The sequence below is a fragment of the Esox lucius genome, chromosome 17 (genome assembly GCF_011004845.1).
Source record: "Esox lucius isolate fEsoLuc1 chromosome 17, fEsoLuc1.pri, whole genome shotgun sequence".
Lineage (NCBI taxonomy): Eukaryota > Metazoa > Chordata > Actinopteri > Esociformes > Esocidae > Esox > Esox lucius.
The window spans coordinates 46,057,149-46,071,443 of record NC_047585.1 but is presented as its reverse complement, the minus strand read 5'-3'; the positions used below and the strand labels follow the sequence as shown (position 1 = coordinate 46,071,443).

At 38.8% G+C, this 14,295-nt stretch overlaps 1 long non-coding RNA gene across 2 annotated transcripts; it reads left to right on the top strand.

The window, feature by feature from the left end:
- Nucleotides 1-10,442: 10,442 nt before the first annotated feature.
- LOC105007661 lies at nt 10,443-12,755 on the top strand. Of its 2 annotated transcripts, XR_002196523.2 has the most exons (4): nt 10,443-10,463; nt 10,630-10,751; nt 11,555-11,687; nt 12,456-12,755. It is a non-coding gene; the product is annotated as an uncharacterized LOC105007661 (long non-coding RNA). The 2 variants fall into 2 exon arrangements; XR_827571.3 differs by having other exon boundaries at nt 10,452-10,751.
- Nucleotides 12,756-14,295: the final 1,540 nt, after the last annotated feature.

The following is a 14,295-nucleotide window of genomic DNA, read 5'->3' as shown; positions in this document are numbered from 1 at the left end:
CTGTTTCCTGTTTTTAAAAGGGGAATTTCTTGGTGCTGACTACAGCATGTTTCAATTCCTATGTTAAAGTCAGTCATAATCGATTTGGGTGGGGCCTTGACCGAACCTTTGGTTCCAATCAAAACCAGGAATGGCGTTGCATCAACACTTTTGGTTACGTGAATATCGTCGACAATCTATAATTAAGAGATATGCCAGCATTCTTAAAAATGAAACTATCGGATGACTTAGTCCTTGTTCATTTTGTGGATAACTCATATCTGACATACACTGCCTGGCCAAAACAAAGTTGCAGACGCTAATATTTCATTGGACCGTCTTTAGCTTTATAGCACGCATTCGCAGTGGCATAGTTTCGACAACCTTATGCAATGTCACAACGTTTATTTCCATCATGAGTTGCATTATCTCCATCCAGTTGCATTGCATTCTTTTCATGGAGAATCAAACCACTCCGTAAAGCCTCCAGGACATACCAAAGACTTTCAGTGGGGCTAAGGTCTGGACCGTGGTGGCCAATTCATGTGTGAAAATGATTCCTCATGCTCCCTGAACCACTCTGGCACAATTTGAGCTCGATGAATCCTAGCATTGTTGTCCTGGAATGTGCCCGTGCCACCACAGGGGGGGGCAGGTCCATTGATGGGATAACCTGGTCATAGAGTACATTCAGGTACACAGCTGACTTCATTTCATTGCCACATAGCCTCCAGAGGCTTGTACAGTGGGCACTATGCATGATGGGTGCATTGCTTCATGCGCTTACCTTCTTACGCTGATGTGCCCATCGCACTGGAATAGGGTCTACACTCATCTACACTCATCAGACCACATGACCCTCCATTGCTCCAGAGTTCAATCTTCATGCCCCCTAGCATATTGAAGCCTTTTTTTCCCAATTAGTCTGACTGACAAGTTGTTTCCTTGTGGCTACACAACTGTTAAGCCCAATCCTGTGAGTTCTTGTCAAGTTGTGCATGTGGAAATGCTCTTACATTCTCTATTAAACATGGCCGTGAACATACTGTTGTTTTTTTTTGATTCGACTGTGACTTTTGTTTTGGCCAGGCAGTGTATGTAGCTTATATATCCTGTATGTGGTTTGCTAACATGCTAGAAAGGTAAACCATGCTTATAGATATCTACTTGATCCCAACTAAAAAACATAATTTACTGTTCCGTTTCCATCGTTTGGCATACCATGTGATCTACATATAGAAATACTTTTAATAGTAATATCTTACCATAACCTGCTTGTCTATTGTCATATGTTTCTCCTCGTGTGTTTTCTATCGAAACAGGAAGATAACGAAACGTCTGACGTTTTTTGCTGACTTCCGGTGTGTCAAATTTTATGGTATCGAGTAAGATTTTAAAAAAGAAAGTTCAAAAAATATGTGTTTCTTGTTTGTTTTGTTTTCTTAGACTTTTCTGCAAGTCTGTTCGATTTGAATGAACAATCTCAGTAACTGTCCTCTTCAGCTGATTGTGCTCGAAATCGGGTGCTAATTCACCCCTTAATGTCTCACAGTAAGTGGCATAGGCAAGTTTGGCAGCATTTGAACAATGATGATCTCTTCCTTCAGGTCTACTAAGACGATCTGCTGTGTAAGCTACAACGCGGAAGATACAGCCATCCGTGGAAGGGCAGTGACATAGGCAGTTTTATCTGACAGTCTCCTGAAACCCCACCCTCCATCCTACACAGAGTGCCTCCAGATAAGAACAACACTACATCGGATACAACTGCTTTAAACAGAAACCAAAGCAATTCAATAAACAGAAATGGAGGTCCGCCCCCTAATGGCTGTTTTAGTTAGTTCTCCAGCCTAAATCGACATCCTCTTTGCCTCTGCCATCAGACAAAGAAGCCTAAGTCACCCAGAATGATGTCCCCAGTGTTTCAGTGTGCAGTGTAACGATGTGTCTGTTGACTTTAGGTCTTGCCCAACATGGTCTTCTTAGCTTTGACCTTCTTCTAGTAAGTAATAGTGTCCAAGTTATGCGTTTCTGCATTGACTTTGGATACAAGAGTTTTCCAAATGGCCAACGTGCCAGATTCCAGCTTTTTGAAACTCACAACATACAGTTTTTGACGGGACCCGCTCACCTGAAATACGGGCACTGACTTTTTTGCCTCCTTGGAACTCTGTTAGTTGCCACATGTTGCTTTGAAAACTCCAGAATGAAAAAGTGTTGATTGCCTTTTGTGATTTTACATCAGTTCCTTCAAAGTAACAGTCCTTTTGTATGTAGCATTTTGTTTATTTTGTTCACCCTTGTATATTTTATTTAACTTTCATTTAATTGGGAAAATTCACTTGAGACCCAGAGTGTCTTTTCCATGGGATACCTGATCAAAAAGACTGCAGCATTCAATACATTCAATACGTTTAAAGACATAAAATAATACTCTACAACAACATGATGCAGCCTAAAGAAAGCATTGACACTTACTCTTTATCAGGGTTTTTACCCCAATTAATCTATTGGTACTAACATACTGTAACTGATTGTTTGATGTTTCATGCCTCTGGAACACAATAGAAGGCAGTCTTACCTAGTACTGTAAATATCAGTGGACCTTAAGTAGAAAACATCTAGAGTAGAGGTTTCAAAATGGTTTTCGCTCACACCTTGTACTTGACTGGTCAGTAATTAGTTAAGATCTTCCTTCACCTGATTCTGTTTGGTCTCAGCTGGGCCCCAATTGAAAGGAATAAACAAATACCAGCCTACACTGTCCCTCCATGGACCCGGCTTGACACCTCTTATCTAGAGGATTGTGTATCATAATTGGTAGTGGTGAATGAGATCAGAATAGACAGGTAAAGAGGTAGTTTACCCAAGAGGGCTTTGTAGATGGACACAAACATATGGACGATCCTGTGCATATCTAGCGAGGTCCAACCAACCGTTTGGACATTCAAATTGAGGCATAAGGATGCATGATAAACAGTGTCCAGTCTCTGTAAAATAGTAGAGGCAGCATGCATGTACAGTCAGACACAATAATCAATTACAGAAAGAAAAGTGTCTTTAACAAGCTTCTTTCTACAGTTACTGCAATCGGAAAACAATCCTTATTACGGAAATAAATGCCCATGTTCAATTTAAGCTTCCTCACAAGGTTTAAGGGTTTAAAGGCTTGTCATCCATCCATATACCTGCATTAAGTATTTGTAGGATGATTGTTTTTCAATGCATAAGCCATCAGATAATGCCAATGGTTTCTCTGGCTTAAGGTGATGAGCTCTGGTAAAAGTAATGCATTTGTTTTAGTTTTTTACTTTCAAGACCAGTTTGAAACCATAAAGAGAGGCCTTTAATGACAGAAAAGCAGTCTGGAGCTCTTTAGTATAGTTGTTAAATCAGTCTACTGCCCCTTCACCAAGATGGTATACAGTGTCTAAGATGGTATACAGTGTCTAAGGTGGTATACGGTGTCTAAGGTGGTATATGGTGTCTAAGGTGGTATACAGTGTCTAAGGTGGTATACGGTGTCTAAGGTGGTATACGGTGTCTAAGGTGGTATACGGTGTCTAAGGTGGTATACGGTGTCTAAGGTGGTATACGGTGTCTAAGATGGTATACGGTGTCTAAGGTGGTATACGGTGTCTAAGGTGGTATACGGTGTCTAAGGTGGTATACGGTGTCTAAGGTGGTATACGGTGTCTAAGGTGGTATACAGTGTCTAAGGTGGTATACGGTGTCTAAGGTGGTATACGGTGTCTAAGGTGGTATACGGTGTCTAAGATGGTATACAGTGTCTAAGGTGGTATACGGTGTCTAAGATGGTATATGGTGTCTAAGGTGGTATACGGTGTCTAAGGTGGTATACGGTGTCTAAGGTGGTATACGGTGTCCAGGTCTAAAACCAGACTGAACCCTGCTTAGTATGGTTTTGTCAGTTAAGAAGCGTTTGGTTGTGATTTCATTGGGGAGTCAAGAACTTACTACCAGCAAGTAGAATGTATATAACTTAACCCAACAGCATTTAAATGACCCTAACGAACAGAAGGCAGGTGAAGACAGGAGTTTCTGCCACTGTATGCAAAATATGACATGCTGTGTATTGAAATATTTAGTATTAAACTCAAAGGACAAATCTGAACATGATGCTCAGCATCTATTAGCTTATATTAGTATTCATCATACATTAGGTCACATAAAGTTTGGATGTCTTCATGATATTCATGAAGTGGTTCCTTAAGCCTGAACACTGATGTGGCAGCCACTTTTCAGTTCCAAGGCAGGTACATCTGAGATGATCTAAAGTGGTTGATTAATTATACATGATCATACCTTTGTGTATCTGGCATGAACGTGCTGTAAAACATCCCAGGTTACATTGTTAAAGTCACTTTTCGCATTGAGAAGTGACTACCTAAGAAGAGAATGAAATCCCTGTAGGCCACTATAAAGTCTGCTGTTATATCTATTGACTTTAATGTTGTAATACCCACAAGGTAGGGAAATGTATCCTATAAGAAAGATTGTTCGTGGCTGAAGGCTTGAGCAGAGGAAAAGGTTCAATTAGACAGGTTATTCGTTCTCCAGCTGGATAATGAACATGTCTGGCCCCGCCTCCAGGGCTGTAAAGTCTCCTCCCTGCATACCTGATGCACTTGTGATAACTTCTTGGCATCATCAAATGGCCCCTGAAAAATAGACTTCACATCTTTGTTGTGTCCTAAGTGACATCCTATCGCTCATGTAGTGCAGTACTTTAGACCTGAAATATAGTGGGGCATTCAGGAAATAGGGGGCGATTTGGGAAGTACGCTCACAGAATATTCATTGCGGCTAAATCTTCACTTTGAAATAATGTGTGCTTGGAATTTTTAAAATCTTGTTAAGTTCCTCCTCGGGCCAGCTTGGCAGGGTGACTATCGTTCCAGCTCCTGTTCCTAAATGGTTCGGGATCATCTGACATATTTTATAAGCTTTACAAGAAAATATCTCAGTCACTAAAATATACTTTTTTACTGTTCTTTTTTTTTCACATGCTGTGTATTATAGATTTTCACTGTAATTTAAGTCGTCCTTAGCTGATAACACACTAGAATGTGTCAGGTGAAGCAGACGTGAAGAAACGTTACCACAAACATCTCTTTAGGGAAGGGTAAAGTAGATATCCTTGGCTTGTGTGAGCACCAAAGCAGGACATTTGGCATTCCTACATTCAATCAATCAATCAATCAAATGTATTTATAAAACCCTTTTTACAACAGCAGTTGTCACAAAGTGCTTTACAGAGACACCCGGCCTTAAACCCCAAAGAGCAAACAACAGTAGTGTTGGATTTCAGTGGCTAGACAAAACTCCCTAAGAAGGCCGAATTTTAGGAAGAAACCTAGAGAGGACCCAGGCTCAGAGGGGTGACCAGTTCTCTTCTGGCTGTGCCGGGTGAAATTTTAAGAGTCCAATTAGAATAATACATTTCTCTGGGCTAAATCCAGAGTCTATTTGATTCTAGACTAGGTTAAAAGTATGACCTGGTGGACACGGACAGGGACAGCAACGGGCCCCCCAAATCAGGTACTCCGCAGGTGTGGACCAGGACCTCATCTCCTCCTAAAATGTAAAACTGGAGGAGACTGAGAAAAGTTAGAAAGGGCATTCCTCATATCCCCCAGCACCATAATATAGCAGCCTAACACTTTGGAACTGAGACGTTGTTGTTAAAAGCTATAGAACTACATGAGACATGTGTCTATCCCAGTGCTTTTTGTTACTACTGGCAGAAAGGTTCTGCCCATTGCCTATACAGTATTAGTGTGTTCAAAGGCAGCTGCAACTGATGATCCCCTCTGTTGAAAGATTACAACTGGAATCAGAATCACCTTGAGCAGCCTTTACTCGTTAAGTAAAGGAAATTAACTTGGTCAGGTGGTGCTGACAGCAGAAGACGATATACAAAGAGAACACAATATTGGAACATAAAACTCTGGAGTATAGCATGATCAGTTTTGCTGACAAGCTTGTCAACGCACGTTAGTGAGCAACACCCAAGGAAGCACAGTCTCCTAAGCACTTGAGAGATTTAGTAGGGAGTTAAGTTGACTAAGAACACATTCTCATTTTCAGCAAAGACCTGGGAGCAATGTATGCTAACCGCTTTGCTTGGGGACTGACCGAAAGATTTTTCACCTTGGCGGCTCAGGGATTTGATCTAGCAACTTTTTGGTTAAATATTTTAACCCCAGGCAATATACCGCCCTACACAAGTGAAAAGTTGTGAAGTCCCAAGAAGTTGAATCAGACGTCATGGTGTAGGACAACAACAACGCTCATCTGAGTTAGTGGCGTTGCGATATACCAGTATTGATGAAATATACATATTGACATCATGTTAATAATACACATATGATAATATTGTATTCACTGGGCGAAACTGTAGTTTTACTATTCCAAAAAATACTCTTGGTTTTCTGATACCTTATTCATGTCTCCTATAGATAAAAAATACATGTGCTTAAACAAGGACACTAGACCTATGCACTGTTGCTGAAAAAGATGTGCCGTTTTTGTTGCTTGTTCACATGGAAAAAGGATGTTCTATTTTTCCAAGAACTCCTCTCGGTTTTTCCATGGCTTATTCATGGACAAACGATGAAGTTGCTTAAACCACGAGTCTGGACCTATACACTGGACCTACACACTGGACCTATACACTGGACCTATACACTGGAACTATACACTGGACCTATACACTGGACCTATACACTGGACCTACACACTGGACCTATACACTGGACCTACACACTGGACCTACACACTGGACCTATACACTGGACCTACACACTGGACCTACACACTGGACCTATACACTGGACCTATACACTGGACCTATACACTGGACCTACACACTGGACCTATACACTGGACCTATACACTGGACCTATACACTAGTGTTTAAATTATTGCCTTTTTGTAGCCTATTCACTAGGCGAAAATGTTAGTGTTAGGCCTTGTGTTAGGCCTTGTGTTAGGCCTTGATAAACAAAAGGCCTTGTGGATCTTTTCTTTATCAGTTCATCTGGTTGCCAATTCCCTATCTCTTAAGTGTAATTGTTCTTTTTGTACACTTTTATTCTTTTATCTGTACAGTTATGGTTACAAGCTCTCTCCACCTCAATACACTCGTATTTTGAGTGTAATAAATTTGCCAAAATTAATTATTTTATTACCCTAACCCCCATCATCAAATTGAATTATGTATCTAACCCTAACCCCCGTCATCTATTACCTTAGAGTACAGTGAAGTACATGATTGGAGACGTCCCTAATGGACCACAGTCAGAGAATTGCATACATTGAATCTTGGGGTCACAGTGCCTCCAAAACTACAATCAGACAAGACCTCCCTTCCAACAATCAATCAATCAATCAAATGTATTTATAAAGCCCTTTTTACATCAGCAGTTGTCACAAAGTGCTTTACAGAGACACCCGGCCTTAAACCCCAAGGAGCAAACAACAGTAGTGTTGAATTTCAGTAGCTAGGAAAAACTCCCTAAGAATGTGATCATGATTTTGCATACCATTGCATGAATTGCAATTTATTATTATATTTATGATTACCAGTCAAATTATTAATTACTTAGAAACTAGTTTATATGAATAAAAGGTGCCATCAGTTGTCTTCTTATGAATGACTTGTTTGTCATTGAGTCAGTGTTGTTGATGCAAAGTAGGCCCTTAATACCAAACACCAAGTAACTAAATTAGGATACAATTATGAGTCATTAGCAAAATCACTCTTTTCCAGGAGGGTCACAATGACCTGTCTGTAATACTGGGTTCATGACCCCCCCGTCCCCTTAATTCAACACCCAGTATACCCACTTCTCCAGGCACCACTACACCACTGGAGACAAGACATGGGTGGAAAATTGAAGTGGAGTTTGTAAAACTCGGTCAACCTGCATGGGGGTGAAACCTGGTGGCAGAGAGCGAAACTGGTAAGAGGAATAAACCTGTCTAACTAGTTTAGATCAGATTAAGATGTAGTGATGAATTGTCAGTTATTTTGTGAGATGCTGTAACACTTTCTTAACTATACAAAAAGGAGGTTTTCTGAACAGTTCTTCAGACAGACTGTCACTGATCTTGTGTTAGTGTCTTTCTATCTCTATTTGCAAATATCATATAATAAACATATAGCAATTTGATATTTGTCTTATCTTACTATTTGATGGCATTGCCATCACAAGATACCCCATTGAAAATCAGCAGTTTCCAGCCACAACAGTCATTTACAACATTAACAATGTCTACACTGTTTTTCTGATCAATTCAATGTTGTTTTAATGGACAAAAAATTGGCTTTAATTTTTGAAAACTAGGACACTTCTAAGTGACTCTAAACTTTTGAATGCTAGTGCAGACATGCTGGAGATTCCGGTAGTCCCCACATTTTAATAGTGGCTCCCTGACACCTGGAAATGATATACAATATCCCGGAAATAAAAAAATTCTGAGAGTGAGAGAAAGCTAAGAGCTGAATCTCCAATCGCATACTGCATATTATGGGTGATGGTGGAGTATGTAGTGTTTAATATATAGTAGGCTATCATGCCTGAATTTGGGACCAATTGGGACATACTGCCTTGTTATGAATTTGCGTCTCGGGGGAGAGGTAGGAAATAATCTCCCTGAAATGAGTTTTCTCATGTTGGGATGTCTGGGTAGTGTCTTTATGCATAGTATGTATTGTTCTTCTTTAAATACTGTAACCATTTAACTCTGTAGAGTTTGCATTGCAGTGGAAGTACTTGTTGAGCAGGTTCCACAGACAACTTTAAAGGGAATGTTAGCTATTTTTGATCCTGGGTCCTTTTTCAGATTATCTAGCCTAATCCTGGACTGTGGAGACATATTTTCTTTGGAATTAATACAGTTTTGAGACTACAATGAAAGTGAATGGGGCGGGGCAACAGATATAGTGTTAAAAATGATATGATACATTCGGTTTTCCAAAACGGGAAGGCCAGGCTGTATCCATAACCGATTTTGTTTACAGCACTGTGACTAGTATAAACTACGAGCTCAAACAAAAATGCTAACAGGTTCTATAGCTGCTGGTAGACCCACGCAAATCTGTCTACGAGGAGGATTTATCTGGCAACTGGGTTTGTTTATTAAACTGTATCTCACGTTAGCTAGTCAGGGTGTTTTGTAAAAGCACTTTGTGACAACTGCAGATGTAAAAAGGGCTTTATAAATACATTTGATTGATTGATTTGATTGTACAGACTACTGGATCAAACAAACATGGCATCAACTTGTATTATAGCTGCTGGTAAACAGACACAAATCTGTCTGCGATAAGGATTTATCTGGCAACTGGGTTAGTTTATTAAACTGTAGCTCATGTAAAGAGTGGGAGTTATTTCTACCTATTACTGTCATAAGTCCCGTTCTTCAGGAATAGTATGGGAGGTACTGAAATGATTACTACAACGGAGCATTGGCACGATTTTGAAACTGTTGGGAACGACGCATGTCTGTAATTTTCCCTGACTGATAACATTCTGAAATGACGGCCTTACTTTTTAGACAATGTGCTAGATTTCATTTTACTTACCCAATAGGTGACTGCACATTCTCTATACATTTTTATACATTTCCGTAAATTGTGCACTGTTTTACGAAGAAAAAAAAAAGTTTGGTTTCACGTACAGTAGAACATAACCACTGATACAAATCTCGTTTTGGCACAATTTTTTCAGGAAATCATATAGAGACCTATATCAATACACCGTTGCCTTCCCATTTTGGAAAACCAAATGTATCATGTATGTTTTGAACGCTACATCGGTTGCCCCGTTTAGTTCCATTTCAGCCTAGAGAGAGACTGCAGAAAAAATTGCAAAAACTCTCAGAATTGTAATAATTCCAGAAAATAATGTCTCCACAGTCTAAAAATTGCCACAGGATCAAAAATAACGAACATTTCCATTAATTTCTGCCAAATTATGACCGAACACATTTAACCCTCTCCCCGTGGAAATTGAACCTGCATTTTTACAAATACAAATGTAGTTTTAATGTTGATTCATTTGGGAATGGTATCATATTTTATAGAGTGCACTTTTCCCTGTGGTACCTGGTTAAAGGTAACAAATAGGGTAGGAAATATCAATCAATTAATCACAATGACTTTATCATTTCTGATTTAAGTGCTAAATAATATCTGTTCTTTATCATTGAATTAAAACACAAAGCCACACATTTCAAAGATAATTACTTTATTGCAATGACTCAACAATTATTTAAAATTGTTAAATTCTACCATATATATTTTATAATAAGCAAATACTCATTCTGGAACAATAAAGGTAGATTATTAATTAAATTATTATAGACTTGCAGAAAACCACAGGAAATAAAACAGGGAAAGTTTACATTGTTTGCCTCTTAGGTGTGAGGTGCGACGGGAAATGAAACGCAAATACGTAAGTAACAAAACAACACCGACAACAAGAATTATGTTTCTTGATTTTTTTATAGTTAAACTTACGGCACCACACGGTCTCAAAACAGGCAAAGACACAATAACCCGTGAGGTGCTGGTGAAAACCAGGAACCTAAATAGACATCATGATAACTAACTCAAAACAGGTGTGTTTAGGGCGCTGCTGCCATCTGCTCCAGCCGGCGGTTTGAACACCGGTGAGGTACGTGTAGCGCTAGAGAAGGAGAGAGCACACAGCGCCACACGGAGCAGGCATCACCTTAGAAAGGTTTCCCAATTACACAGCTTTTCGTTCTTCCTCTTACTGTTTTAATACACTACTAACACTTTGTTTTATGTAGGCAACAAAAATAAGAATCATAGACAGAATGATGTGCTTTTGCATCTTCTTGGACACTATTATGTTAAACGTTGTGTAATTGGATTACATCTGTAGCATGATCTCAAAGCATGTGCACACTATTTTAACAATGCATCTCTGACAAATCAATTGCATTTTTTATTAACAAATCAACAATTACTAAGTTATCTGACAATACACCAATACAAACAGTTATGTCTCATTTAATTTTTAAATTTTCTTTATTACATTATTGCCGGACAGCGTAAGCGGAGCCGGCCAAGAAGAGCGAATGTTTGTTAAATAGCGTAGTGGTTAGAAACGCAGACTCACATATGCAACCATGGTTTGATCCTCGAAACGGACCAAACAAATTAGCATTAGGATTTGTTCAGGATAGGCTGGAACTTCGCTGGCTACAAGCTTGAGTAAAGCCTAAAGTAAAACTGTTGATGGTTATACTGCGATGGACGAACTACATCGACATTGAACATATTGCTCTCGATTTACAGGACATAGTGTAGTGATTGGCTATTCAACTTTTCTAACTAGCCATGGAGTGATGGAATCATTGTTTTTATTATAGGCAATGTATACTAAGAGTATGGTCAAGGTAAAATGTAAATGCTTAAAACGAAGCCTTCTGTACAAAGTCATACATTTCTACAACATGGTGTCAGTTGATAATGTGTTTTTAATAACACTATTCCTTCTGTGTTTTCCTTATTAAGATGAGCATACCGGACACACCTGCAAGCTCCCGCAATGCAGGCATGCCCACAAGGTGTGAGGGGTTGGTCAACTGCAATGGACACATCCACGTGTGTCCTTACAACTGTGCAGGGAGGGGGTCTGTTGAAACTGGTTTGTAAATTGAAATATCATCCTTTACAAACAAAAGTCATTAATACTATTTTGCATGCAAAGACATATTATCTATGAACTAAATGTCAGACACTTTGGATAAATGCATCTGCTAAATGACTAAAATGTAAATCACATTTCATGTTCAAAGAGAGACGGATTCTGACTGGAGAAAAGTTGATAACTTGATTTAGGCCTGGAATGAATTTGACTGTGGCTTATAGTCATTGAAGGGACTTGAAGGGAACGTTAGTTGAGATTACCATTCATGGTAAATGCGATAAATGATGTCTTAATCTGAATTAGCTTTTTAAAGCCACAATGCATATCATTCGTTTTTTGGTCTGATTGTAAACTCCTTTTCTCGTTTAAGTCCATGTGAAGTCAACTTAAGACTGTATAATGCCCATTCAGTTTCTAGGAAAGCAAATTTTCTCAAATGTTGTTGTTTTTGTCATACCTTTTTATCCTTTATATAATTATATAGAGCAGTCATCCCTTCCATGGCTACATTGCACAAGGATAGGCTGGCAATGTAGCCTTTTTCCATAGAAACTCTACCCTGGACATTCTGCTATGGATTGCTGTATGAGTGACACGTTATTGACTACACGTAGTAGTGCTTTGTGTAATAGTACTTTGTGTAATAGTGGTTTGTTTTTATGGCACAAACAAAAACCCCAACTGTTCAGTGTACCCTGTGTGAATACCAAAACAGTATTCATATTTTTCTCTCCTCAGCATTGACTGATGAGTTTTATTTTGCAGTCAGTGTGAGGACATTATCAGGGGTGATCCTGAAATAATGGTCAACAAGACACCCTCTGAGGAGACACCAAGTTATGTAAGAAGCATGATGTTGAATTGTATTTGGACTTCATTCTACCTGCGACCTGTGACCTGGGTAACTGTCAGTTTGATGCCATTCTGGGCCAGAGACATCATATCTGTAACATTTTGACTTGATGCAGTCTGTACAGCACCACTAGCCAGGATAACAGGAGAACAATATGTAATAAATGGTCTTGCATTTATAAAAGCTTGTTTTTTTCAACTTTTGTTAAGTGGTCAGCCAGAAGTGAAAATAAAACTAGTTTGAATGCAGTGTTGTGTAATCTAACATCCACAAAGTGGGAACATCTCTTTTAATTAATGTCCTCTAATACAACCCTGTTCCCAAAAGGATTGGGACGCTAAATAAAATGCAAATAAAAACAGAATGCAATGATGTGCAAATAATTTATCACTATAATAATTTGAAAATTGTACAAAGAAAACATCAAATGTTGAAACAGATTTTTTTTATTGTTATTGTTTTTGGAAAAGTACAGTGAGGGAAATTGTTTTTTGATCCCCTGCTGATTTTGTACATTTGCCCACTGACAAAGAAATGATCAGTCTATAATTTTAACGGTAGGTTAATTTAAACAGTGAGAGACAGAATAACAACAAAGAAATCCAGAAAAACGCATGTTATAGTCAAAACGGTTCGAAATTGATTTGCATTTTAATTAGTGAAATAATTATTTGATCACCTCTCAATCTGAAAGATTTCTGGCTCCCAGGTGTCTTTTATACAGGTAACGAGCTGAGATTAGGAGAACACTCTTAATGATTCAGAGGAGAACTGGGGTGAAAAGTTTTGTGGTCAGATGAAACCAAACTCAAGCTCTTTGGCATCAACTGAACTCGTCGTGTTTGGAGGAGAATGCTGCCTATGACCCCAAGAACCCCATCCCCACCGTCAAACATGGAGGTGGAAACATTATGCTTTGGGGGTGTTTTTCTGCTAAAGGGACAGGACAACTTCACCGCATCAAAGGAACGATGGATGGGCCATGTACCATCAAATCTTAGGTGAGAACCTCCTTCCCTCAGCCAGGGCACTGAAAATTGAGTTTTCTGACCTCAAATAATGCCAAGAAAATAAATTCATATTAATTTAATAGTTTTAATAAATAATAAAATATTAGAAATAAATATTTGGTGGAATAATCCTGATATTCATGCGTTTTGGCATGCTCTCCACCAGTCTGTCACATTGCTGTTGGGTGACTTTATGCCACTCCTGGCACAAAAATTCAAGTAGCTTGGCTTTGTGTGATGGCTTGTGACCATCCATCTTCCTCTTGATCAAAATCCAGAGGTTTTCAATGAGGTTCAAGTCTGGAGAATGGGCTGGCCATGACAGGGTCTTGAATGTTGTCAATAGTTTATAGAATAAAACAAAACTGTACATTTTTACTCAAACACATACCCATGAATAGTAAACCCAGAGAAACTGACAGTTTTGCAGTGGTCTCTTAATTTTTTCCAGAGGTATATATATATATATATTATTATTATTATTTTTTTATTACTATGAAAATTAATTACAATTAAAACAGTAGAATACCCTATTTTTGATAATTGAACAGGATCATTTGAAATGGATCCTCTCCTCTTGAGCAAGGTATTAACCCATAATTGCTCTAAGGTTTAGTGCTGTAAGGTGTTGTTGTTGACTCTAAGGAGTTAAATATGATATTATTATTGGCTGTGAAACAGCCTTAGTATGAGCTAAACATCTGCTGTGAAAGTCTAAAACCCCAAAAAGACAAGATAACAA